The 26,434-nt window shown below is 45.6% G+C and overlaps 1 protein-coding gene and 2 long non-coding RNA genes across 9 annotated transcripts in view; 2 read left to right on the top strand and 1 right to left on the bottom strand.

Annotated features, from left to right (window-relative positions):
• The window catches only part of LOC120373256, an 82,097-nt gene extending 59,539 nt beyond the window's left edge, over positions 1 to 22,558 (top strand). The window contains exon 4 of the long non-coding RNA XR_005585469.1: positions 22,487 to 22,558. This is a non-coding gene — a long non-coding RNA (uncharacterized LOC120373256). The remainder of the gene's footprint in view (positions 1 to 22,486) is intronic.
• Positions 1 to 26,434, top strand: part of SMAD6 (SMAD family member 6) — a 325,135-nt gene that overhangs the window by 114,008 nt on the left and 184,693 nt on the right. The window lies entirely within an intron of this gene.
• LOC120373255 lies at positions 13,709 to 23,342 on the bottom strand. Of its 4 annotated transcripts, none has more exons than XR_005585466.1 (5): positions 23,022 to 23,342; positions 19,314 to 19,407; positions 17,507 to 17,691; positions 16,753 to 16,896; positions 13,709 to 14,071 (listed from the first exon to the last, which is right to left on the bottom strand). It is a non-coding gene; the product is annotated as an uncharacterized LOC120373255 (long non-coding RNA). The 4 variants fall into 4 exon arrangements; XR_005585465.1 differs by having other exon boundaries at positions 16,753 to 16,799; XR_005585468.1 differs by having other exon boundaries at positions 16,753 to 16,799; positions 17,507 to 17,573.

Below are 26,434 nucleotides of genomic sequence, written 5' to 3'. Positions count from 1 at the left end.
AAACAATGTCTTCTTCCCTATCTTCATTCTCAGAAATGGCTGAACCATTTTGGCTGAAATTTTACACTCACTCACACATACTCTTCAGCCAGAGGCAGACATGTGACAGGGAAGATTCCAGCCCAAACAGTTAAAGTTTGACAAAGCAATGAGCCACTGGAAACAGGGTCTTACAGGGGGTTGGGCATCCTAAATAATAGGTAATATTACCAACCCCACCTATAATGTGTGTAGATTGATGATGCCCACAAATTTACTCGTACCAAAATACAAGCAAGGTTGAGGCCACTTTGAAAATTTGTCCTATAAAAAGGGCTCCTGTGATTAACTGTTTTTCTGGTTAAACTGCATGATGATCTATTTTAAAAGTTACTGAAAGTACAACTGAATTTTTAAATGAAAGAAAAAAACCATGTTTCATATCTTTCTGTAACCCACTAATCCATTTGAAAACCACTATGGGAATAAACTTTTCTCCCATAAAACTTATGCCATTTTAACTTCCAGTTAAACCTTGCAGGACAGAGGACAGGGAAAGGCACTCAGATATATACTTGGCTGTAAAAAGTAACGAGATTAACGCTCAGACTCTACGGCAGCCTGACACAACGATGTCCCAGCGCTAATAAATCAGTTTATTCCTGTTTGTTGTGAACCTCTTCAGTCCACATTGGTAAGAGGTGTAGAGGTATTTGTCTCCCATGAAAACATTCTCCCACACCCTTTGTAATTAAAAGTAATCTTAAATTTCGTCTAGAGCCATGAGAAAGCTTCCATACAGCAATCTGAGTTGGACTCCAGGACCATGGAATGCAAGTGGAAAGCTTAATGAATTTACTCCATAAATCTTTTTCTCTGTTTTTCTTGTCATTATATCAGTACATTACATGTATTTTTCCTTACACTGCTAGCTGGAGATTTTAAGAGAACGCTCAGTGAGTGTTGTTCTGTGAAACCGAGTGGGCCGAAGTTTACTTTGTTAATACTGTAGCATGACTGCTGCTTTCGGGAGTTGAACTCCCTTCTTCTGATGAAATGAGGGCTGGTCTACACTAAGGGGAAAAATCGATACAAGATACGCAACTTCAGCTACGTGAATAACGTAGCTGAAGTCGAAGTATCTTATATCGATAACTTACCCGTCCTCACGGCGCGGGATCGATGTCCGGGGCTCTCCATGTCGACGCCGCCACCGCCGTTCGGGGCGGTGGAGTTACGGAATCGATAGAAGCGCGTTCGGGGATCGATATATCGCGTCTAGATGAGACGCGATATATCGATCCCTGAAAAATCGATCGCTACCCGCCGATACGGCGGGTAGTGTAGACGTAGCCTGAGACTGGGAAAGCTCCCCTTGGTTAAGTGATTTCATTAGTGTTACTTTAGTTTATTGGCACTGCAGGCTGCAAGCACAACAGAGCCTCAGTTATGCTTTCAACAGTATTATTTATGCGGTTGGACTTGTTGAAGGACGGCTTCAAGTCTTGCTCTTCCACCCTCTAGAAAAAACAAAAACAGGAGACCCAGTAAGAAAAAAGTTGTTGTCTTTAATTATTGTTTTGTGCGTTATGATGGCACCTGTGGGCCCCAACCGAGATCAGGACTGCATTGTGTGAGGCACTGTAATATCATAAATTAAGAGCCAGTCCCTGCCCCGAGGAGCTTGCAGTCTAAATAGACAAGCTGAACAAAGGAAGGAATTTTACTCTCACTTTGCAGATGGAGAATTGAGGTCCAGAGAGATGAAGTGACTTGCCCAAGGTTACACAGCGAGTCTGGCAGAGCTAGCAATTGAAGCTAGATCTCCTGAGTCCCAGTCCAGTGCTTTAACCACAAGCCCATCCTTCCACTATTTTTTATCGTTTTGAAATCCCTGAATGTTTGGAGAGAAAACAGAACAAAAACATTGTCACTAATAGAGTCACCTGGAGAGGAACTCATTTCAAAATGAGGATCACGTTGTTTTCCTGGATCTGACCTGGATCTGCTTCCCGTGTGCTTCCCGCAGCAAATTCGTCAGGGCGGGGCTCCTGGGGAAGCCAGAGGGCCCTGCACCCCAACTCTGCAGTCAGACGTGACTCTCAGCCAGCTGGTAAAATGAAAGGTTTGTTAATTGACAGGAACACAGCATAGAACAGAACTTGTTAGCACAGAAATCAATGACTTTCAGCCAAGCCCATCTTGGGGGGAGGGGAGCCCAGAGCTCCTCCTGGCCAGCACCTCAGGCTGGAGGGTCTTGGGCTTTCCCGGGGTGCCAGCCCAGCTAGGGGGGCAGTGGGGGAAGGAAGGAGCCGGCTGGCCAGGCTGTTGGTGAGCTGAGCACACCGACCGGGGCTGGTTCTCCGCACAGCGTTGGGAGTGGGATGCTGGGGGGCGGGGGGGGGCAAGAGGCAAAGCAGGGAGAGGGCAGCGAGAGGGGAGCATGTAATGGGCCGATCGGTGGGCAGCAGAGGTGACATATAGCCGGCCTCTGCCAGGGCCCTGCCCACACTCACCGCTCACCGCAGCTCACAGAGCGCGGCCAGAAATGGGGGGGGGGATGGGGCCCTGCTGGCCAAGAGCTGGCACTGAACGACCAACAGGGGGAGCGGACGGCCCCACATGCTGCAGCTTTGCCCCACCACCAGCCTTGCACACCCACCCGCATCGTTGTCCACTGCCCCCCCCTCACCACACACACACACACTCACCACTGGTGGGCGGGTGGCTGGCGAGCAGGGATCTGGCCAGCAGCAGTATTCACCAGTGCTGATGTGGGGAGGCAGAAAATACGGGACAATTTGCCTGTTTTAAAGAAAAAGTCGGGACACCTGCAGGAGGGCTTTAATATGGGACTGTCCCTTTAAAAACGGGAGGCTGGTCACCCTAAGCATGCCTGGTGCTTCCCCGGGGCATAAAATCGTCATTATTAAACTGGATAAAGACACAATAAAAATGGGGAGAAGCTAGAGTGGGGAAGGGGAAGGGAGGGGTGAAGACAAAGGGAAGGTGCCCAGGTGCTTTGACAAATACTGTTATAAAGAGTGACCTCACTGCTCTGCCGCACACAACAATTTTCTGAAATTAGACAAATTTATAAGGATTATGGGAACGTTTATTTTAAGCTACCTTCCACACTTCGTAATATATGTGTATAAGGAGGTCTTCCTTTGACCTTTCTGCAAAACATAGTTCATCAGTGTCAAGAAAAATAAGCAGTGGGGACTTTATATAAATGGTAAAATGTTGTTCAAAGAAAGAGAAAAATTGGGGTGGGTGTTTGGCAGGTGTCTCTAATGTGGTTTCATAATTCCATGAGATGGAAGTGCTGCCTTACACCACTAAGTATGACCCTGTCGCTCCTTTTTATCCCTGCCAGCTCGACAGGAAATAGCTCGAAAGTGCAGATCATCTCTGTGGGAGAGTCAGAAAGCTAACGAAGAACAATTCTGAGGGCCAGATTCCCTGTTGCTCTGGAACTTGTTGTCATTTACTGCAGTGCAAAGCAAATGTGAAACCCTGCCATTCTGATCTGATGGCAATTTATTCTCCCTTTTGCACCAGTGTAGATAGCTACACAAAGCCAACAGAGAATCTGGCCCTTAAGCCCTTCAAATGCTACTTTTTTCCTAAGATCAAAATCTGAAATTCTATCAGGTAATACAGGAAGTGCGAGTACATGTCGGTGCCATGGCTCGAGCTTGTGGAAGTGCCACTGAAGCCATTTCTCATTTTGATAATTGACAGAAAGCTCAACAGTGGGCCCTGCATTTTTTAATAATAAATTATCATAAATGTTGGAGAAGAATTCTCAGAACACATCATTATAAAGGGTGATTGTGTGTTTCAACAGAGACTCCCTGTTGCACATTGGCCTTTTGTGTGACTGAACTGGCTCCTTGAGCAGAGCTTTCTCTGAAGGAGACACAGCGTGGCACTGACATCACTTTTTTTCTCATTCGTCTTTCACTAAGGAAGACTAAGGTCTATCACCTGTCAACGCCGTCTTTATTATTCTAGAGCAGCGTAGCAAAAAACCCATACGTTGTTTCTGTGCACAGAATTGCTGCATGGCCTCTGTAGGCAGAGGATGTGTAAACATCCATTGGTTTCTTCTAACCACCTCTTTCCCTGTTTTATTTAAATGCATCCATCTTTTTGAGATTAGACGCAGTGAAGTGCCACCTATGTTATAAGTCTGCTGCTCTCTTTAAATACAAACCCCCATGTACTTCTTTCTCTCAGATGTCCATTAGGGTGAAATTCACTGCTATGCAGAGCGCCAGCACAAGCCTATGAATGACTTTAAATTCTCAAACTAGGACTTAAAAGAATAAAATTACATCAGTGCATTTTTTCCTGAGGTTTAGACTATGGAAAAGTCCCCCACAGGAAGTGTTGTAAACCCCGCAATTGTGTCAATTAAAACTGGACTGGACAAAGTACTAGGAAAACATACTGTATGGAACAGGCCTGTACTGGCAGAAGGATGTGTTATATGAACTAAAAGCTGTTGCCATTTCTGATGTCTACGATTCAGTTAGCAGCATCCTCTGCCTAGGCAGATGATCTTGACTTATGAGAATCCTACATGTTGTCACTGTCAAGATCTAAAGTGGAGCTCCTGTGGTCTGAAGTCAGTAACTCTACCGGGTACATGATTCTCCTGAATCCTAGAAAAATAGCACCTGGGCTATGTGGATTTGATTGAAATGCAGCTTAGCCATGGACAATGTTTCCTGAGGTAACTGCTTGCCCGTTCAAAGATGTATGGCACAAGCAACGTATGATATTCTAACATCATTTTACCAGGTCAACAAAGTCTTGCCCTGCTTATCAGAGAGTATTTTGTGAGGCAGCTTCTCATGGTACAAACAAGCTGACTTTTCACCTGTTTTCAGCAAGAAAACAGGCAAACTACATCAAATTGCTGGTAAAGTTGGCTAATCCTTTCTGGGATTACAGTGCAGTCCAGTCAGCAAGAAGGCTAGTAATTTGCTGTTTGGAGATGGCCTCACAGAGTTTTAGGAGCACTGAATTTAATCCAGTATTTAGTTTTCTTTGTGGAACAAGCAAATCTAGATAATTAATTTAGACGCCAAATGGAAAGTGAGAGATATAAAGGTCTCTTCATTTTTGACAGGTGTGTTGTACATTCTGGGCTCTGAGCCAAGAATCGTTTTCATCAAATGTTAATAAAGACTGCAAATATCATACAAATTTATTAAATTTGTGCCCATTTTAGTAGTGATTTGGGACATAAGCTCATCCCCATCCCTGTGTGAATGTTGACGTTATTCTTGTCTAAATTGAAGAAAATTATAAAGACTGAGCAGGTGAAAAGAGAACTGGGAACATAACAAGCAAGGACGTTCGGCTAGACTCCCACCCTCTGCTCTTCTCATTATCCAAGAATTAAACACTTGAAAATAGTGAACTCTCTTTCTTCCTCCTTCAGGGACCTTTCTGATGAGAACAAATAAGTCAGTAAATAAAGGAAAGCAGGAAGGCATTTGAACATAAGAAAGATAATACAATTACTCACCTGCACAGCTAAGAAATTATTGGGGCCACATTTTTTTCATACTTTTCTGTGTGCATCTCATTTGTATGTAGTTCCCGTGAATGCATGGGCAGCCATTTTGATTATAGGCAACAGTGGCCAGGTAACTGCCTGTGCGATCACATGCAAAGCCGCCCACAGGGTGATGGAAATCAGAAGTATTATAAATCTTCCTATACAGTAGCATTTCGATACATCTCTTTCACCCTTTGATTATGGGACATATTTGTAGCAAGATGGCATTCGTCATAATATGACACTATATGGTGCTCAGTTTTCAGACCTAATGGATCTGATGGGATTGTCCATATTCTGTATTTGAGTGCTGAAACATGCTAAAGGATGTAAATCCCTGTTTAAATGCCTAGGTACCAATTTGATTCTGGGTGTCCTGATAAAGGCCAAGGTTTGAAAACAATGTGTCTTGAATGCTTGTGCTCCATGACAGGAGCTGGACCGCAAACTTGTATTCAGAAAGCTATTGAATTATTTGGATTTTATGCAGTTGGTTTCGTGACAGAAAATTGCTCTGTATAAAATAACAAAAGCTAAAACATACGTCAGTCTGAACACAAGACAGCTTTGTCCCTGGCTCCTTCCACATGTATATATTTCTTAAGAATTTCACTGCTTTACTGTATGTCCGGTTAGCAAAGCAGAAACTTCGCAACTGAAACCATTATTCCTCAAGAATGCGTCTTGCCCCGGGCCACACCGTTATCAGTATACGTGCCTGATACTTACTTTTCAGTGCCAGTAAATAAATCTCTGCATTGTTTGACCCTTCGCCCTCCTGCCTCCCCCAAGTTTAAGATAAAAATGCTGTTCTGGATACAATCAACCAATTAGGCTCAAGTCTTCCTTTGCAGGGTCTGAATATGAATCCAGTGGTCTCCAAGTCTCTTAATGCAGTTAAAGCTCAGATTTCAAAGATGCATGCCTAGGAGCTTTTGGATTTGATTTAAAGATAAGCCACACCAGTTATGTTGATCAAGGGAGTGTCTTTATGGGCATTTTCTTCAAATAAAACCAGTTCAAAATTTATAGATTCTCTCTAAAGGCATGTGTTACTGCAAGCTAGTCCTTCTTTTACTCTTTTTACAGAGGGTACGGGGCTGTCCTTTCCTCAGAATGTCAGAAGTCCCTAACAACTTCAGACCATTTAAAAAATGTTGATGGTCCCTTATTTGAAGGGGGCTTTGTGGGATTCGTGAAGCCCCAGTGACTGTCTCGTTTTTTTGGCTTGAATTTATAAGATCCTTTTCACTTCCAGCAAAGTAGTGAAAATATACCCAAAAGAAAGAGGTGCTTGCTGACTTTTAAGGATTTCCCAGCCAGACGCTGTGCTGTGAGGCAATTTGATGGGTGCCTGAGTGCCTCAGAAACAGGAACAAAACCAAACCTAGACCTGTAATTTTTAGAGCTGGTTGAAAATTTCCTAACAGAACGGTTTTCTGTCGGAAAATATCGATACGACAAAATTGAAACATTTTGCAGGAATGTATCAGTTGTGCTGCAATTTTTGACAAGAAATTATTGGAACATTTTGTTTCTTATATAGCCCATGTTTTGTTTTGACTTTTATGTTCTATTATATAGTATGTAATATAGAGATGTTGAAATGAAATATTTTTGAAATATTTTATTTCATGAAAAATTCTGAGAGTTTGACTTTGTCCCAAATTGAGACAAAAATTCTATTTTTTTGAACAGCTTGACTAATTTTAAAGGTAGACTTTCCAATGGGAATTGAATTCTTTCCATTCAGTGGGAATTGCATTTCAGTTGTCAGCTCTTTGGGGTAGAGACCTTGTTTTGTACTTGCCAGTAAAGCACCTGACATGGTTATGAGGCTATAAAAGATATACCCATTTACACGCTAATTGAGTGAGTGGAAATAATTCATTTTACCAACAGAAGTAGGGATCCAACAAGAGGAATTGTTAATCATCACATTGTTATGGTGGAGCGTTGATTCTGTTGACCTCCTGGGGGTCACGTTGCTTGGTCTCCTTTTTCACTTTATGTTTATTTCGTCACTTGTTTCCCTTTTTTCTCAGCTCAGTTTATTTTATACTGTAGTTGTGTATTACTCTGTATTTGTAGCATAAGTCCTTACAAAAGGGTATCTTTTTCACTCTGAAGCTTGTGTTATTTCACCTATTTCCTAGAACTGGAAGGGACCCCAAAGGGTCATTGAGTCAAGCCCCCTGCCTTCACTAGCAGGACCAAGTACTGATTTTGCACCAGATCCCTAAGTGGCCCCTTCAAAGATTGAACTCACAACCCTGGATTTAGTAGGCCAATGCTCAAACCCAGGGGCGGCTCCAGGCCCCAGCACGCCAAGCGTGTGCTTGGGGCGGCATGCCGCGGGGGGCGCTCTGCCGGTCGCCGGGAGGGCGGCAGGCGGCTCCGGTGGACCTTCCGCAGGCGTGCCTGCGGAGGGTCCACTGGTCCCGCGGCTCTGGTGGATCATCCGCAGGCACGCCTGTGGGAGGTCCACCGGAGCCGCGGGACCAGCGGACCCTCTGCAGGCACGTCTGCGGGAGGTTCACCGGAGCCGCGGGACTGGCGACCGGCAGAGTGCCCCCTGCGGTGTGCCGCCGTGCTTGGGGCGGCAAAATGGCTAGAGCCGCCCCTGCTCAAACCACTGAGCTATCCCTCCCGCTGGATATGTCTAGTTGTTACAAATCGAATATGCTGGTTTTGTACTTTGTACACTGAATACAATAATTAGTCCTTAAGCCACCCCCCCAACCCTCCTGTATTTTGGGGCCATATTTCTAACCTCCCTCTTAGCCTGATCGTGTGTGTAATAGCTTGTGCCCACCAAAGTGGGAGTGCAGCTATCCGTGCAGGTGTGACGAGTGCTCTGTGCATGGAAATCATCTGCGCGGTTTGCATCTAAAGACTCAAATGTTCTATGTTCAAAAAGAAGGGAACACACTTGCTTCTGTAGATGCAGTCCATCGTATATGCAACAATGGCTGTGCCAAAATAGGGGCAAGACGGAGGCTGCCTTAAGATTTGGTGCTTAATGCTATGATTTACTATCGGGCTTAAGGGCTTTTTTATTAAGGGGTAACCAACAGAATCCCAGGAAACCCTTTGTAACAAGACATATATTAACTATCTCACGTGTTTCAGATATCTGACCCCTCTGCTAATGGTGAGTTGTGAAAAGGAAATAATTTGTTGTCATGTAATAAAGGCCTAAAGGTGGGGCTGGGGAAGGGGGAGATGCATGTGCGTATGGTTGTTCATTTAAAATATCATTTCTTTTCTAGTCATTTGACACCTTAACCATATCAGGACTGACATTCCCTACTTCTGATGCAGATATGAATTGCAGTTTTCCTAAGCCCTTATTGAAGGGGCCATGCTGTTGAATCTTTAGCAAAGACATCCTTACTCCTGTACGTTTCTCAGGCATTTGAGTTACACTGGTGTAATCCATATCAAATTAGGAAACCGCCAGGATAAAAGTCACTTTCTAGCTCAGTTATTTAGGTTTTGCTTGCAGGGAATCTCTGATGTGGTCATCCCGATAGTTCTCTAGGGAATATCTAGACTGTTTTAGGATAAAAGGTTCAAAACAAAACAAAACAACCCCCAAAACTGTCAGTACAAAAGAAAAATTGAAAACAAACCAAACAAAAAATGTCAGGGACTCTTCATTTTGTTATCCATTTTAGAGTATCAAAATGGGCACCATCTGCCCCTCCCCCACCCTTCTTTTTGCAGGGTCTCTTTAAGCTGTTTCTTTACTGTCCTGTGCAATAGACACCAATTTAATGTAAATTGCACCTAATTCTGCCCTCAGTTTCTCTCCTGCAACCCCAGAGGTTTAATTCGGGGGGTGGCTTTGGAAAGAGCTCGGTATTTGGCTTAACGCTGCTCTCATTGAAGTCATGGGAGCAGAGTTAGGCCAACACTAGGAAGTGCTTTCGAGACCCCCGCCCTAAATCAATGGGTTCACCTGGCTCTTGCTGGCAGGAGGATCTGGCCAAGTGTCTGTACATCAAAGAGGGGCACGGAGCCCTAAATGCAGAGCACTGGGGGAAGGGAAGAAGATTGGAGCAGAAAATGTATGTAAGGGAGGGGAATGGTAAGCGAGAAGGGTGCATAGGTACCTTACAACTGCCTGGGGAGAACAAGTAACCTGAGTTCTGGCCATTTATATGGTTTTATTATATGGCTATTAATTGCTGTAGCCATTACAATTAGTCCAGCTCATGGTATCTGTACACTCTGAGATACTGACTACCTCTACAAGGAAGTAGATTCCCTGCTACATAGTGGAAAGGTTTAGACTCCTGGTGGCGTTTGTAAAAGAATAACACGTGTCTAGCCGGCAGAGACTTTTTATTTTCAGTACTGAATCCTTTCTGGCATAATTTTTTTTTCTGTCTGTGCCCTAGTGATGTTCCTTCTGAAAGTGTTACGTGTGCGTGCGTGCGTGCGAACGCGGCCTGAGATTTGCCTGATTTGTTCCTTTGCACGTTCGGCTGCTGGAGTGGGGGTGAGCAGAAGGGATCTCCTGCTGCTTTTATTGCAGAAGGTTCACATGAATTCCAGCTGCGGCCATGCGATAAGTTCTCTTTGCCTAAAGTGGGTTGTTTGCATTTCCTCCTCGCTCCCCGGCCTGGTCATCGAGGTGTGAGATTAATGGTTACTGAAAGCCTTCACTGCACTTTTCCCCTTCTCAGGTTGACTTTGCAAACAGAGATGATAGAAGATGCATATTTTACAGGTGACATAATCTATGATGCCTTTGGTGCTTCAGGTAGTAATGATTGGGAGCAATCAGTGGCGGAAATTAGCCCCAATTTTGATGGACTATAGCTCTCTTATACACATGCATGTCTTGTTGGTAAACCCAGATTTAGGCCTCAATCCAACCAATGGAAAGTCTCCTGCTGACTTCAGTGGGAATTCAAATTAGGCCCTTACCCAACGGGTTTTTCCAGTCTCCAAAGTTAGGCCCTGTTTTGGGAAAGAACTTTACACTCTATGCTTAAGTGCATTCCTGAATCAGGGACCCTACTCTCCTAGGAGCTGGATTTTCCCACCAGAAACCAGCGCCAGTCTGACAAGAACGCTTCCCTGGCTTTATTTGGAACTGGCTAATTTGGAGAGTTCCACAATGAGAAGTTTCATTCCTTGGCCCTGGTGCCACGTTCCCAAACACAACTGGCTTGTCTGGAAAGCAGTGCGCTGAACGCCCTCGCAGAGCTTGCAACTGATTGTAACCTCTAGGACATCACAGACACCTAGCACCCAGGAAATGTGAATGGGGGGGGGGGTCGTTTCCACAGACAAGCCTCATCAATATGGGTAGGAGCCTTCTTCCTGTGCATATGGGGACAGGAGTATAAAACTCTTTGGTGTTCTCATCAGTATTGGGGGGAGTGTAAATAAAAAGGCAAATCTAGTGGGTGAGAGCCTGCTTTTATACCATCCCTGAAGCACTGGCCAGTGCCACATCTGTAACTGGAGTGCCCCGTCATGCCATGTTGGTAACTGGAGTGCCCCGTCCCTGCCGTGCCAGGTCATGCCATGTTGGTAACTGGAGTGCCCCGTCCCTGCCGAGCCAGGTCATGCCATGTTGGTAACTGGAGTGGTCCGTCCCTGCCGTGCCAGGTCATGCCATGCCCTTTTAATTATGTTTACGCGTGACTTTTCGCCATTTTGAGAAACTTCTGGGTTTTTTTCTAGCCTTTTCCTTCCCAAGGCTGTCTGGCAACCATGCAGATTAAGGGAATTTTAACAGATAAAGCAGAGGCTGTTAGGAACCTGCAGCTATCGGCAGGGGCGGCTCTATAAATTACGGCGCCCCAAGCAGGGCGGCGCGCTTCGCCGCCCTTCCCCGGTTCCGCGGCCGGGGCAGAAGTGTCTGCGGCGGGTGCGCTGCGGGAGCTCCGTCTGAGCCGCGGGACCAGCGCGCCCGCCGCAGTCATGCCTGCGGGAGCTCAAGCGGAGCCGCGGGAAGAGGGGACCCTCTGCAGTCATGCCTGCGGCAGGTCCGCTCCTCCCGGGCTCCGGTGGACCTCCCGCAGGCATGACTGCAGAAGGTCCGCCGGAGCCAAATGCCGCCCTGCCCCGACAATGCCGCCCCACGCGCCTGCTTGGCCCGCTGGGGTCTGGAGCCGGCCCTGGCTATCGGAAGCCCCCTGGTTTTCCCTGCAGGAGGGTAAATGACAGCTTTCCACCTTGGAAAGCTGCCTTTCCTTTTCACCAAATCCAGGGAGGCGCAGGGGCCAATGACAGAAAAGAGGGAAACCCTAGAAAAATTTCGACTTCTTGCCAATGAGCAAAAAGAAGCCATTTTAAAAACTAAAATGCCCTCTGTCTCCTGCGGTGGCTTTAGGACATGCAAGCTGTGCCCTGCTTCTCGGAGCTTATAATCTGTTTACAAACCTTTGCAGCAATGTGAAACTTGGCCTCCCTGCCCTGAGACATAGACTACATTGGTATAGAAACATTCGACAAAAATAACCTTGGATTTTTTAAAGTGCCGAGGCTGCGGTTCCTCAGCAGCCCCTCTCCAAGTTCTCCTGTGCCCTTCGTGAACACGACGGCTTCTGGGACAGACATTGGCAGTGTGGGTCAGTGCCTTGGGGTACACTGCATCCTAAAGAGTTCTGGGGCCAAGCAGAGCAGGCAGGGGAATGCAGGCTATTGGAGGTGCAGCAGAGAACCCTGTTCTACAGGGGATTGGGGCAGGCAGGGGCAGATCACGGGTGCATTGGACAACAGAAACACACTAAGGGAATCCCATGGAGAGGTGAGGAGGATGCATTGTGGAGCTGCAGGGGCTGTTCCAGCCATTGAGCTGATGAAGTCTCTGTGTCATGACACTGCAGCCACCCTGTGGCTTTCCTATGGGGGAGGAGTCCTTCCCTTGGTCTTTCTCATGCATCTGCTCAGCTGAGCTATGTGAGCAGGGCGCTGGAGTGAGGTGATGGCGTTAAATGCTCTGTAATAAAAACGCCACGAGGAAGAGTTGGGCGGAAGGACCCAGTCCGGCTTGCCTTGTGCACTCAAAGCCCCCACCGGAACCCACATGGGCAAGCAATGCCTGCCGGGGCCTCTCTGCAAGGCATGGCAGATGCAAGCCAGACAACTGAGGCATGACTGTGCCCTGTCTTGTCTACATGGGGACATTTACCAGCATAATGATATTGATTGTAATTATCCTGCTAGAGTTATCCCAGGCTAGCTCCCTGTGGGGCAGCCCTGTTCCAGAATAAGAGTTCCTTTCCTGGGTTTGGCTTATGCCACTTTCAAAGCTTTTCAGAAGCCAAGCCAGGAGAAGGCACTCTTTTAGCGGCCACATGGGAAGTTGTCCTGGTATCACTCTAGTGCTATAATTATGCTGATAAATTTCCCTGGGTAGCTAAGCCCTTGACTAGCCCAGCGGGAAGGCCTGCTGTCCATTCCTCCCTCCTTCCCTTGGCTCAGCGTATCTGGGTCCTGTGCCCATGTCTGGTGTACAGTGAAACCCCCGTGCTCAGGATACTATTCTCTTGTGAGCAAGAGGTTAAGGAGAGGGGTGGAGCGTTTGGGCTCAGATTAGCTGACTAGGTGTGAGCAGGGAATATACGGCACCCTGTCAAGGATCACGGTCATTTATTTCCCCCGTGTTGCTCACCCCTCCCACACCGAGAGTCCGGCAGGGTAGGAATGGTGAATCAAAGTGACATACGGTTCCAACCTTTGGCCTCAGCGTAAAGGCTCAATCGGACCCTTCATGGTTTTGAAAGAGCAGCCCCCACACGCTGTGCACAAGTCAGTGCCCAGGGACTGCAGCCATGATGTAAGGAAACCAGTGGGAGTTGTGCCCGAATAATGAGGACAGGGTTGGATCCTAAGGACTGCTCAAGCTCAGGACAAAACTCTCTCTGGCTTCAGCGGCCGCAGGATTGGGCCCCCGCACATTCACCCAACCCTCCGTTCCCTGGGCCTGGGTGTTGGCAAATGGGCTTCTGGCCTGCAGCTACCCCTGGCCCCATGTTCTATTAATAATTCCACTGATCTGTTAGAAGTGCTGTTGCAATATGAGCATGAGGAAGAAGGGTGTGGAAGAACCATTGGAAAGAGCAAAGGAAGTTAAAATCGCCAGAAAAAACAAACAATTTTTTTTTAAAATGTAACTATAATGAACTGACAAACTTAAAGCTGGGGAAGTTGGCTGTGGCTGGGTCCCCTCCCCCTTACTGTTCCATGTTGTGGCTACAGGAGGTAATGAGAAATCTCCAAAGAGGGGCTTTTCAGTTTACCAGATGATAAATGGAGTGATCTTATCTAGCGTGCAGTGTGCACTGCGCTGCGGAGGGGCGGGGGAGAAGAGCCTCGAGTTTCAGCATGAGTGTTTCTCCTTGGTTTTGTGGGCTTAAGCCAGATCGCGAATGTTAATTTAGAATAGATCCTGGTGGTTTAATAGCTCTCCATTTGTGGTATGGTTATCTGAGGAATACAAATCTGTTTGTCTTCAGGACAGCCTCCATTTTTCAACTCCGCATCTGTCTGAACAATGATAAAGACAAAGATAAAACTCCAATGGTCCTTTTCTGTTAGAACAGGGGTACTTAGCTCTGGTCTCCTGGCCAGATTCCAGCTCAGATAACTACTTTTTGCCTATGTACATTTCTTCCTGTTGTTTCAGATGAAAGTTATTCTTTGCTTCCCCCTCCTAAAATAAACCAATATGTCATGTAATTGGCACAAAGGGAGCTGAAGTGGTAGACAAAGTGATCTCTGTATCTTTGGGGAAATATTAATGTAACAGACTGGAGTGTGCGTCTACCCCTGCCCTCACTGGATCCGCTATGAATCAGATCAGAACCAGGCCCCAGGCTTCTAACTGAAGCTGGTGCTTTGAAAAACATGGCAGTTCTGGAGTGTATGGGCCTGACCCTGCAAGGTGCAGTGCAGCCACAACTCCCATTGAAATGAATGGGACATGAGACAGCATAGCTGCTCTCAGGATCAGGCTTTCTTTCTGGAATGTGAGAGGGGTCGAGGACGCTGCATTTGAATCTGGATTAGGTTCAGGCTTTGAGTTCAAGGTTCAACACTAATCCAGGTCTAAGGTTCTAATTCAATAGCAAGTTGTGATGGAGTGGCTTCAAAGATTTCAGCTGTGCACAAATCTGGTTGGTACTAGGTACCTGAAAATACAATTAAAAGCACTGACAACAGAAATGAAATCTCTCAAGCAAAGACCATCTATCTAAGGGCTTGTGTACATGGGGAGCTTCACTGGAATAGCTGTTGCAGAATAGCTCCCCATACAGACCCTCTTATTCCGGAATAAGTATGTCCACACACACAGTTATTCTGGATTAGCTATAGCACTTTAAATTCACACCCTACCCTAATCCAGAATATCTTCCCTGTGCAGACAAGCCCTAAGTACTTGTTCATTCTTTGTATTTTCACGTTTCCTTTCGTATGAATGATGCTGCTGCATTTCAGCCATTGCTAGCAATAGAATGACTGAAGTGGCAGAATCCCAGCGGTATTTTTACAAATGATGTACTGCTTACTAAGTCTTCAGAAAGACAGTTTTAGCCTTCCATCACTGAAACATCTTCCCTTAATAATTTAGACTGTCTGAATAAGTTAAAGCCCATGATATATCAAAGACTCAGAATGGCTGTTTCTGAATTGATTTGTCTATCTTGAGCAAAATCTTAATGTAACATAATTGCTAAACCAGTGGAATGTTCCCCTTAATGAACAAGCTTCCATGAGAGGCAACGAGCATGATCTGAACAATAGCATTGATATTCAGACTTTAACTGTGAGCTAAAAATATGCAGGCCAGCATTGGCAATATTGATAGAGTCCCCACTGATCTTGCTATCTTGTGATGCCGCTCACATCTGTGCTCTTAGGATGAGCAAACCCCAAAGGGTTAGGGGGTTCCATTTTGATGCACATCCAGAAGTCACTCTAGAAAGAAGTCTAAAAATTGCTGGAGAACAGGCTTGCTCTTGTGGCGTTTCTGGTTCTCCCCGGGCAGAATAGCCCAAACCAGGAAATGGGGAAGTGCCGCCTTAATCAAAAGCTTTGGACTAAGCATTGTCATAACTCAAAAATTGGTTTTAGTTCCGGTGGGTGATTTGTATGTGCTGCACTGTGCTCATTTGCTACACAAAGTCAGGCGAGCTCAGAACTTAGTTGTTGTCTGGGGGAAGTCTCCTAGCAATGTGCCACAGGAAGTGGTTTGGGTAATTTCAGTAGCTGGCATTCCTTTCTGTGGACCTGATTCTCCTCCCTGCGAAGGCTCATTGGTTTCAGCAGCAGCAGCAGGGCCATAGAGGGTGGGGTGCTGCCGTGGGAGGCCCTGTGTCCTGCTCTCCGGGGCTCTGCTCCCTCTGGGGCTACCCTGTCCTGGCCCCTTAGCCCCCTGCTGGGGTGGTCCCCCGGCTCTGCCCTCCCGGGTCCCAGCTGGTCCTGGAGGCAGGAGCCCCAGCTGGAGGGACCCTGGGCTGAGGCACGACCCAGGAGCCCCACTGCTTACCCCGACCCTGACAGCGCCGGACCGGCTGGAGGCGAGGGGGGAGCGAGTGGGCGGAGTCAGCCCTGGTGGGGAGGAGCCCAGGGCTGGGGTGGCAGGGGGTGCAGGTGATGTGTGGGAGAGAGCCCATTGCTGGGGCGGCAGGGGGTGCGGGTGGGGTAGGGCACTGGCGGGGGGGTGAGAGCCCAGGGCTGGAGTGGGGGGCAGCCAAAATTTTTTTTGCTTGGGACGGCAAAAACCCTAGAGCCGGCCCTGCTATTCAGTGTAGAGAAGAGTGGCAGAATCTTGTCTTGAGTTTACTAGGTGGCTACTGAAATGCTGGAGATGCTTGCAGTCAGTCTAGGTTCTCAGTCAACTATGTCCTGGCCAAGTTTCAACACAAGAGGTTGCCTTTTGTCTCCTTAGATTTCCGCTGCAGGTTCGAGTGGCTGTGGTATCCTTCCTCACTTCCTGTTCTAAAATGCTATGTAATGTTGTTGTGCATGCTTAAACAACTGCTACTTTCCACCCCAAGATTTTGCTGCATTTCAATGGCACGTGAAGTGATCCTTCACCTACTGTGCTTCACAGGGGCATTGGGAAGGCTCAGAAACGTTTGTAATTGTAATGCACTTTGAGATCCTCAGATGAAAGGCACTGCAATATTAGTACATACTGTTCTTCTTCAAAGCAGTTCACCTACCAAGCTGTGCAGGAACGGTCTTCATATTAAATTCCCCAAATAACCTCCTGTATAAATATTGGGACAGTAAGTTGGATGTCGAAGGCTTTGAGTAGCAAGATCAATTTTTAGTTCTCACTATGCTGACTCTGGGGACACACGGCCCTTTAATGATAGGAAAGCATATGGAATTTTAAACGGCCCAAAGGCTTTCTGAAAGGTATTTATAGAGGCTGAACTCTTTGAGCATGAATGTTTGCTTCCAAAGAGCTGTCTGCATTCTAGCTGTATTGGTAGTAAAGGTTTATGTGCAGAATTTAGAAGGGACACCTAGACTAACATTTTCCCTCTAAGAAAAATCCCATGGAATGTTTACAGACTCTCACTCATGTGCTCTGTCTCTCAGCTTCAGTAAACCCCTCCGGACTAAAACCGGGAGGTACTCGGTACCTGGATTTACCGTACATCTGAGCGTTGTAGAAAAACCTTTACTGCTGCCTGGGTCACTGCCTGCTGTACAACCTCCTTAGTTAAGTCTGGAGATGGAGCCCAACAGCAGAGTCAGACAAATCCAAGTCTCCTGAAGTGGGGCAGCAGGGGAGGGGAGGTAGACAGCCATTTAAAGTGTTTTGTGTCCTACTGATCCTGCAGAATGAGCATCTAGTCTCTACTCTTAAGCCTGGTCTACATTGGGGATTGGGGGGTTGATGTAAGATTCAAAACTTCAGCTATGGGAATAGCGTAGCTGAAGTCGATGTATCTTATTTCGACTTACCTCCCGTCCTCACGGCGCGGGATCAACGTCCGCGGCTCCCCCGTCGACTCCGCTTCCGCCTCTCGCCCTGGTGGAGTTCCGGAGTCAATGGGAGCGCATTCGGGGATCGATATATTGCGTCTAGACGAGACGCGATATATCGATCCCTGATAGATCAATCGATACCCGCTGATCCGGTGAGTAGTCTGGACGTATCCATAGAGACATACATCTATTTCACTAATAATTCACGATACTAAAACTTCAGTCTCTTCCTACATCCGCATGAACCATATTAATAAGAAGCACTTCCATTCTGTCTTTCATTTATAGATCTCCAAGTACTTTACAAAGGAGAGCTAGCGCTATTATCCCCACTTTTCAGATGGAGAAATCAAGGCGCAGAATGGTTAAGTGACTTGTCCAAGGTCACTCAGCAAATTGATGGCAAAGCTGGGAAGAGAACACAAGTGACTCCTCACCCGATGCCCTCTGCATTGTCATCTTACAATGTCATTGCTCCCCTAAGTGTGAGAGAGAGAAAGGGAAAACCGTCCAAAAGTTACCTCCAGGACTGGCTCAGATGTGAAATCTGAAATGGTGATGCACAGGTGGTAAATATCCACTCTGCCCTCGGCTAGGACTGTGCTTGGAAGTACTTCAGTATTACCCAATTGGTTCTGCTTTCCCTCTTTTATGCCAAAGGTATTTTAAACAGAGTAGTATGCACCTGACCCCGGTCAGCCCAATCAGATTACAAACACCAATTTCCTGTTTGGTATATGCATCATTTGGTGCACCAAATGCAAGTTCAAATGCTTATGATGTTAACAACAGAACAGTTTTGGATAAGTGAATGGAAGGTTTCAATTTGCATGTACTAATTTGACTAAATGAGCTTTCTCCTGTGAACGACCATTATAAACTTTGATTAATTGTTCCTCTACAGTAAGTGTCGATTTCAGAACCTTTTATTTTTAGTTCAAGAAAGAAAACTTTTTTGTATAATTTACATTGGCCCCTTTTGTTTCAATTTTCCATGTAACACAGACCAGGGCATGGGTAATATGATATAAGTTTATGCCCTGCCTCTAGGTTTCTTCTCTTAGTGGTCCCATAGCTATACATGTTGGCAGAGTACACAGTATTAATTACCACTTCATCCATTTATTTTATCTTTTTTGCTGAGAAGATAAATAGTACAAATGGTGACTGCTTGTAAAATATGGGGTGGGATTCATCCAGGGACAATGGAACAGGCAGGTCTGTTTTCTCCCCAAAATGTTAATAAACTAACGGTATTCACACTTGTTAACATAAGGAATAATTTTACCGCGAATGAATTATCCTTTCCCAGCACTGACTGAAATGCACAGGAGCAGATACTTCCATGGCACAGGTGGCGTCAATCCTGAGAACTGCTGAGCCATCTGGTCCCCATCCAGCAAAGCACGTCTGCACACGCTCAACTTCAAGCACTTGTGTGGTCCTGTTGAAATCAAGGGGACTATGCAGACAGTTGAGCATGTACTCAACTGCTTTACTGGATAAGGCGCTCAGCAACATGCAGGATGAAGCCAATGGTGTCTAGCTGCCACATGTGCCTTTGAAAATCTCTCTCATACTTTATAACTACTGGACAGTGCTGAGTTCCACATATAGGATGAAATCCTGCCTCCATTGAAGACAATGGCAAAACTTCCATTGACTTCTAAGGGGCCAGGGTTTCACCCATAGCTTATAAAAAGATAACCTGGGACAAATTAAATGGACACAACTGTATTTACATCAGTGCTCATGCTCAGGCTATATTTGGCTCATTACTTACCTATTTCTGAAATGTACTGATGCTTGAAACATGAAAAAAAGTCACCCTGCGGTTGTCTTTGCTGAACCTTTCTCTCAAGGAGTTCCAAAGCTGGCTAGAAAAGGGAAAAAACAAACAACCCCAAACTGAAAATTTCAATATTGTTTCTGATTCATAGGGTTTGTGATAACATAACATAAGAACAGCCACAGTGGGTCAAACCAGTGATCCATCTAGCCCAGTATCCTGTCTTCTGACAGTGGACAATGTGAGATGCTTTAAAGGGAATGAACAGAAAACGCAATTATCAAGTGAACCCTCCCCGGTCGTCCAGTCGCAGCTTCTGACAGTCAGAGGCCTAGGGACACCCAGAACATAGGGTTGCATCCCAGACCATCTTAGCTAACAGCCATTGATGGATCTATCCTCCGTGAACTTATCTAATTCTTTTTTGAACTGTGTTATAGTTTTGGCCTTTACACCATCCCCTGGCAATGGTTTCCACAGGTTGACTGTGTGTTGTGTGAAGTACTTTCTTTTGTTTGTTATAAATCTGCTGTCTATTAATTTCATTGGGTGACCTGTTGTGACAAAGTTCCTCCTCTACCTTGGTGGGTCCTGCGCTTATTGGCAGATTTGCTCACCTCAGTGATCTTCCCCACAGTCTGGATCAACTCCTCCTGTGTCTGATCAGGAGTTGGGAGGTTTGGGGGGAACCCGGGCCCGCCCTCTACTCCGGGTTCCAGCCCAGGGCCCTGTGGATCGCAGCTGTCTAGAGTGCCTCCTGGAACAGCTGCATGATAGCTACAACTCCCTGGGCTACTTCCCCATGGCCTCCTCCAAACACCTTCTTTATCCTCACCACAGGACCTTCCTCCTGGTGCCTGATAACGCTTGTACTCCTCAGTCCTCCAGCAGCACCCCCTCTCACTCCCAGCTCCTTGCGCCTCTTGCTCCCAGCTCCTCACACGCACTTCCTCTCCTCTGGCTCCTCCTCGCCTGACTGGAGTGAGCTCCTTTTTAAACCCAGGTGCCCTGATTAGCCTGCCTGGATTGGCTGCAGGGGATCTAATCAGCCTGGCTGCCTTAATTGGTTCTAGCAGGTTCCTGATTACTCTAGTGCAGCCCCTGCTCTGGTCACTCAGGGAACAGAAAACTACTCAGCCAGTGACCAGTATATTTGCCCTCTACCAGACTCCTGTATCCCTTGACGCCTTCGAGGAGCAGTGGGCGTTGTCCGGGGTTCTCTGCTCGGTGTCCCCATCAGGTTCCCTTCGTTTAGCCCTGTGACCTCACTCCCGATCCTGTTTTTTTCATTTGTTGTCCCACGTGCCAGTTTAGTGTCCGGACCTGTGGATCCTCTCCTTAGGCTGGGGGGGGGTCCTTTAGCAGTGGGTGGCCCCCCGCCGCCCACTTCCTGATGACTGAGGACCACACTCCTGTATCCCCTTGGACGGAGGAGCGAGCAGGGGTTCTCTGCTCGGTGTCCCATCAGGTTCCCTTCGTTTAGCCCTGTGACCTCACTCCCGATCCTGTTTTTTTCATTTGTTGTCCCACGTATTTAGTTAGTATCCCAGACCTGTGGATCCTCCCCTTAGGCTGGGGGGAGGTCCTTTAGCAGTGGGCGGGCTCCGCCCACTTCCTGGATACTAATAGGACCAGACTCCTGTACCCCACTGGCCTGGGTCTGTCACACTCTGGTTCTTGTGTTATGTGAAGGGATAAATAACACTTTCTTATTCATTTTCTTCACACCGTTCATAATTCTATAGACTACTATCATATCTTCCTTAGTCATCTCTTTTGTACGCTGAACAGTCCCAGTCTCTTTAATCTCTCCTCATATGGAAGCTGTTCCACACCCTAATAGTTTTTGTTGCTCATCTCTGTACCTTTTCTATTTCTACTCTATCTTTCTTGAGATGGGGTGACCAGAACTCCAGTATTCCAGGTGTGGACTTACCATGGATTTATTTAGTGGCATTTTGATATTTTCTGTCTTATTATCTATCCCTTTCCCAATTCTGTTAGCTTTTTTAACTACTACTGCATATTGAGCACATGTTTACAGAAAACTATTCACAATGACTCCAAGATCTTTCTTGAGTGGTAACAACTAATGTAGACCCCATCATTTTATATGCAAAGTTGGGATTATGTTTTCCAATGTGCATTACTTTGCATTCCTCAACATTGAATTTAATCTGCCATTTTGTTGCCTAGTCACCCAGCTTTGTGAGACCCCTTTGTAACTCTTTGCAGTCAGCTTTGGACTTAACTGTTTTCAGTAAGTGATGATGGACCCATTCTTTGTGTTTTTCAAAAATGTTCATGACATTTTTAATATAAAGTTTATTAAAGTTTTGTTAAACTGTTATTGAGCTGGTTACAGAAATATTTCATTTACAAACCACCTCTTCTCGCTAGTTTTCATACACAAAATATTTGGATAACTTTTGTTATTTTAAAAAATTGTGTAAAAAATACAATAATGGAATATGAAAAATGAAGATGAACACTTGTGTGAAATTTTTCATTTTTGATAAAAGACCAAATTTTGATGAAGAAAACTTATGATTCCAAAATTTTCCACCCATTCTAATAAGAGAGGGTAATTCTCCTCCTCCTCTGGAGTCATTTGACAAAATTCCTGCATCTGCTGGAAAATGTTTTATTTTCCCTTATCCAGACAGCAAGGATGGAGTTTACAGAAAAAGAACATCCACAGATTCAATTTTTGATGCCAGTTTAATTAGATGTGAGTTATGAATCATGCAGTAATGAGAAAACTCTGAATCCCGTTATCACAGTTGACCAAGTGTGTTGCTCAATTTGATTAACCATGCCAGTGACATTTAAAAAAAAAAAATCTCCATTTCAAAATACCACAGTCTGAGATTTCTTTGAAATATCTGTTGCAACAGGCATTTGATGAAGAGCTGCACAGATTAGCATGTGATGCATATAATCAAGAAGTTTATGCTAATAGAAGATTTAGTCCATCAGGATCTAGGACATTTCTTGGTTGGGATCGGAGTGTCTGAGAGAAGGGTACAGAAAGTAAATATTTCATCTCTTTCGTTTTTCATCCAGGCATGCTTGGAATCTTTCCTCATCAATAGAGGTTTTGCTGGATGCTGGCAGTGTCCCGCGGGCAAGGCACAAGATTAATACTACTCCCTATCTAATTACAGGTTTACTGACGGATATTACTAAGGCTGCAGCAATGCAAGTTCCTTACATGGCACCCCCAACGAGCCCTGTCTGAAGCTTACCAAAAAAGAAAAAAAGTAAGATTAGTAAGGCATGAAGGCATGACTCGAATTTCATTTCTGCAGTAACATAGAGTAGCTAATATTTTTCTTCTAAAGTAGGACAAACGTAAAGGTAACTTTTTTTTTTTTTTTATGAACCATCTGGGCTTACACTAGAACTAGATGCTTTGTAGTCTGGAGTATGAGGTAATGTTAATGAGTAACAAAGAGGGTTTTCTTCGGCTGTGTGTGTTCATTGGTGAATATCTTTCATCAGATAATGTCTAGTCAGGAATGCTTGTAGGCAGAATTCTACCAATTGCTGTGCAGGTAAAACATAGTTGGCCTGTTTTGCTCTAGGGACAGGTAATGGATTCAGAATTAAATTAAAAAGCCAAAAAGAACAGACTGATAAAGAATAAAGGTGGGAAAATAGGGTCACTTAAATGTGGAATCAGGTTCAAGTTGTACTCACGGTGTGAACCAGTGATAAAGTTTCGTGGCTGTTCTCTGTGATACTCGCAGACTTGATACTCCCTGAATCCACACAGTAGTGCTCTGAGCACACCAGAAAGTGCCTTTCCCTATCCCATCCCAGAGAGTGACAGCATGGGAGGATGGATGAGTGAGCCCATGTAGGACCTTGGCAAAACTAACAGGGGCAGAAAGGGGCCTTTTACTGGAGAAGGGGCCCAAAGAGGGAACTTGAAGGTGAGAGGAGATAGGGAGGAAGATAATCAGCACAGAGAGACAGAAACCAGAGCAGATGATGGCACCTGGCATTGGCCACTGTCGGAAGACAGGATACTGGGCTAGATGGACCATTGGTCTGACCCACTATGACCGTTCTTATGACCTGTAATGTTTATGACACGAGTACGGACACAGTGTATAGCAAGACCACAGGCCTGCTCCTGCTCCCAGTGGAGGGGAGGGTTGATGTTGACATGTCATTTCTGAGCTGAGGGTTCAGAAGAGGAGGGTGAGGGGGGAGACTTTACCTGATAAATAATATCTGAATGTGCTTTTCCACTCAAACCTGGGGTGGATTTCAGGGAGAGCTTGCTGGCCTGCTGCTCCCTCCAGCACCCTCTCACCCACTCAGGCTCTGCATCTCCAGGGCACTTTCCCGTTCTTCTGTGGATGCAGCAGAGAACTTCACCATTTCCAGCTCTGTTCTGTAGACTGAGGAGGTCTGTAGGTTTCAGAGCAACTGTAGAGAAACATCTGCATTGACCCCCAGACTCGGAGCTTCAGTCATTGCTAATGCAAAGCAGCCTGTTCACCAGAGAGCCACTCCAAAATGAATTAAAGCTGAACACCCCCTCCCCCCGAACCTCCTTTGGACTGATCATGTATATCTTCATCATAAAAGGAATCACGGAGGTTTATAGTGATAATGGTATCCCCACCCTTAACTATGGTGACCACTACCCGGGAATGTGTGGTGAGCTAGTGAATTGAGCTGGGCAAGGTTTTCCTGACAAATAATTTATTGCCTTTCTGAGTATTTCCCCTCTAGATGTTTGGAGGTTGGAAATTCAAATATTTTTATTCACCTCTCAAGATTAGGTGTGTGGTTTTCGTTCAAGGAAATCAGATTTTTCTGACCGCATGATATGAAACAGTGACTCAAGACTCTTTCCCACATTAAAGGAGACGCACTTGTGACCTGAAGAGACTTCTACTTGTTATGGAAATACTGATTTCAGATTCCAGGATCATTTCCATGGAGCAGCATCATGCATTTGGTTTTCATTTCACATGGTCTCTTGCATAATTGAGTTGGGATGAGACAATCAGTGGAGTTTGCTGTTGCCTGTTATAAGTAGACAACTAGAAACCTTGACTGAGATGAGGAGCTCCATTCTGCTTGAGCTGTACAGAGAGACTGAGGCTGTATATAGAGTGATTTCCCTGGCCTGAAGAGTTTACACGCTAAATAGACAAGAGAGACAAAGGGTGGGAGAGAAGAAAAGTGTGGTTATCGCCACTGGGGAACCGAGGCACAGAAAGATTAAAGGGCAGGTTTTCCAAAGTTTTCCAGCAGCGGCCATTGTGATGCTTATGGCCATAGATTTTGAAGAGTTCAGCTTGTCCTGCCTAGAGTGACCAGATTTCCCGATTTTATAGGGACAATCCTGATTTTGGGTTTTTTTTCTTATATAGGCACCTATTACTCCCCACTTCCTGTCCTGATTTTTCACACTTGCCCTCTCGTCACCCTAGTCCTGCCAGTCACACAGGAATGTCTGTGGCACAGCCAGGAATTGAACCTAGTCAAGTGCCTTAACCACAAAGACTGTCTCCCCACACCCTGGCCTCTAAGACCAATGGTATTTACAGATGGATCATTGCATCCTGGGAAATGTAGCAGTAGAATGGTATGGGCTAAGTTTGGCCTGTGAGAATGCAATTAGGCTCCCCCTGCTCTGGTGCTCCACAACCTGACTAAAGAAATCTGAACACCAAGCGACCCTTTGGTGCACTGAACTTCTCACTTACTTCCCCTCCCACCCTTTGTATGTGTTATCTTCTAATAATACCTCCTCTATGAATTCATAGCCTACAGCACAGACATTAGATAAATAAAGCCAGAGAGGGTCCAGCGCCAAACTGGATTGCATAAATATACTGAAATCTTGAGTAGTTAGGCTTTACTTGCTGAGACAATTTAAGAAGTGCTGGTAACTGGTGCAAAGTTTCCTGACAAGTGGAGGAGCATGAAACTGGAAAGCTAGAGAAGGAAAGGGGGTGGGTGATTGATGATACTGCGCCACTCCAGGGTGTTTTTGTTTGACTAGGTGTCAGTCTTTTTGACAGCTGAGCAGTACATTTCTTTCTACCAATTGAATTGCTACATATTGAAATGGATGCAAAGTGACATTGAATTTTCAACTTCAAAAAAGGGGATGGAAAATAATCCATACTCCCGTGGGCAGGAAGACAGCAATTTTTTATAGTACAATTATGCGGCTGCTTTTAGAACAGCGTTAGCTCTTTGGCTGAATAACAGATGCAGGATTCACAGCAGGCGCGGTGTGTGTGTGTGGAAGGTTATGTGGGGGAAAGGGTTAAACTAACAGACCTGGGCTTACTGCTAACTGAGGGAGGGACAAGGCATAGCCAAAAGCAGGCAGGTTCAGATCTGGTTCTCATTTGATTGGTCCACAAAGTTTGGGGTTGGTGGGGAAGGGGGAATTCAGCTGGAGGGTTTTAGGGACTTCTTGAGCTTAGGACCTTCTGTCTCTCATTTCCCACCTCACATTATGGAAGAAGATCTATTCCCAATGGATCAATTCATTTTATAAGCTTGTAGGCTTGCAAAATTGAAAAGATTTAGTACCAGGTTTTCTTCTGCTTTTCCTGAGCAGGCACCATATATTGTTTTCAGTTTTAACTTCTGTGATGGGTAAAGTTACTCCATTATAATGACATTAATACACCACCCAAGCTTGGATGATACTTTTGTGTCTGACTTCGGAAACCCTGTTGCTCCAATGATGTATCCCACAGCAACATGCTGCCATTGCAGGCCATGTACTAGTGGGCTAATTGCTATGGGCAAGAGCCTCTTTTGGTGTAAATCGGCATAGCCATTGTGGCGCTCTGCCGATTTACACCAGATGAGGATCTTGCCCAGTGTGTTTTTCATATTCTGAAATGTAAGAATGTGTTTTAAAAGAAAACAAACCAAACTTACTATCTTTCATTGAAACCATTAGCCTGACGGAAAGTTACTTATGCTGGCACTATGCTTGGGTAGTTTGGTGTGTGCCTTGTGTTTTGCACTGAAGTTTACTTCAGGGAACTAGAATTTTACCAGGTTCAGTTGGCTTGAGACTTTTTTTTGGAATGTTTTCAGTCTGTGTAAGATTGAGCACAGTT

Source organism: Mauremys reevesii, linkage group 10 (assembly GCF_016161935.1).
Source record: "Mauremys reevesii isolate NIE-2019 linkage group 10, ASM1616193v1, whole genome shotgun sequence".
Taxonomy (NCBI): Eukaryota; Metazoa; Chordata; order Testudines; family Geoemydidae; genus Mauremys; species Mauremys reevesii.
This window is presented reverse-complemented; position numbering and strand designations above follow the sequence as displayed.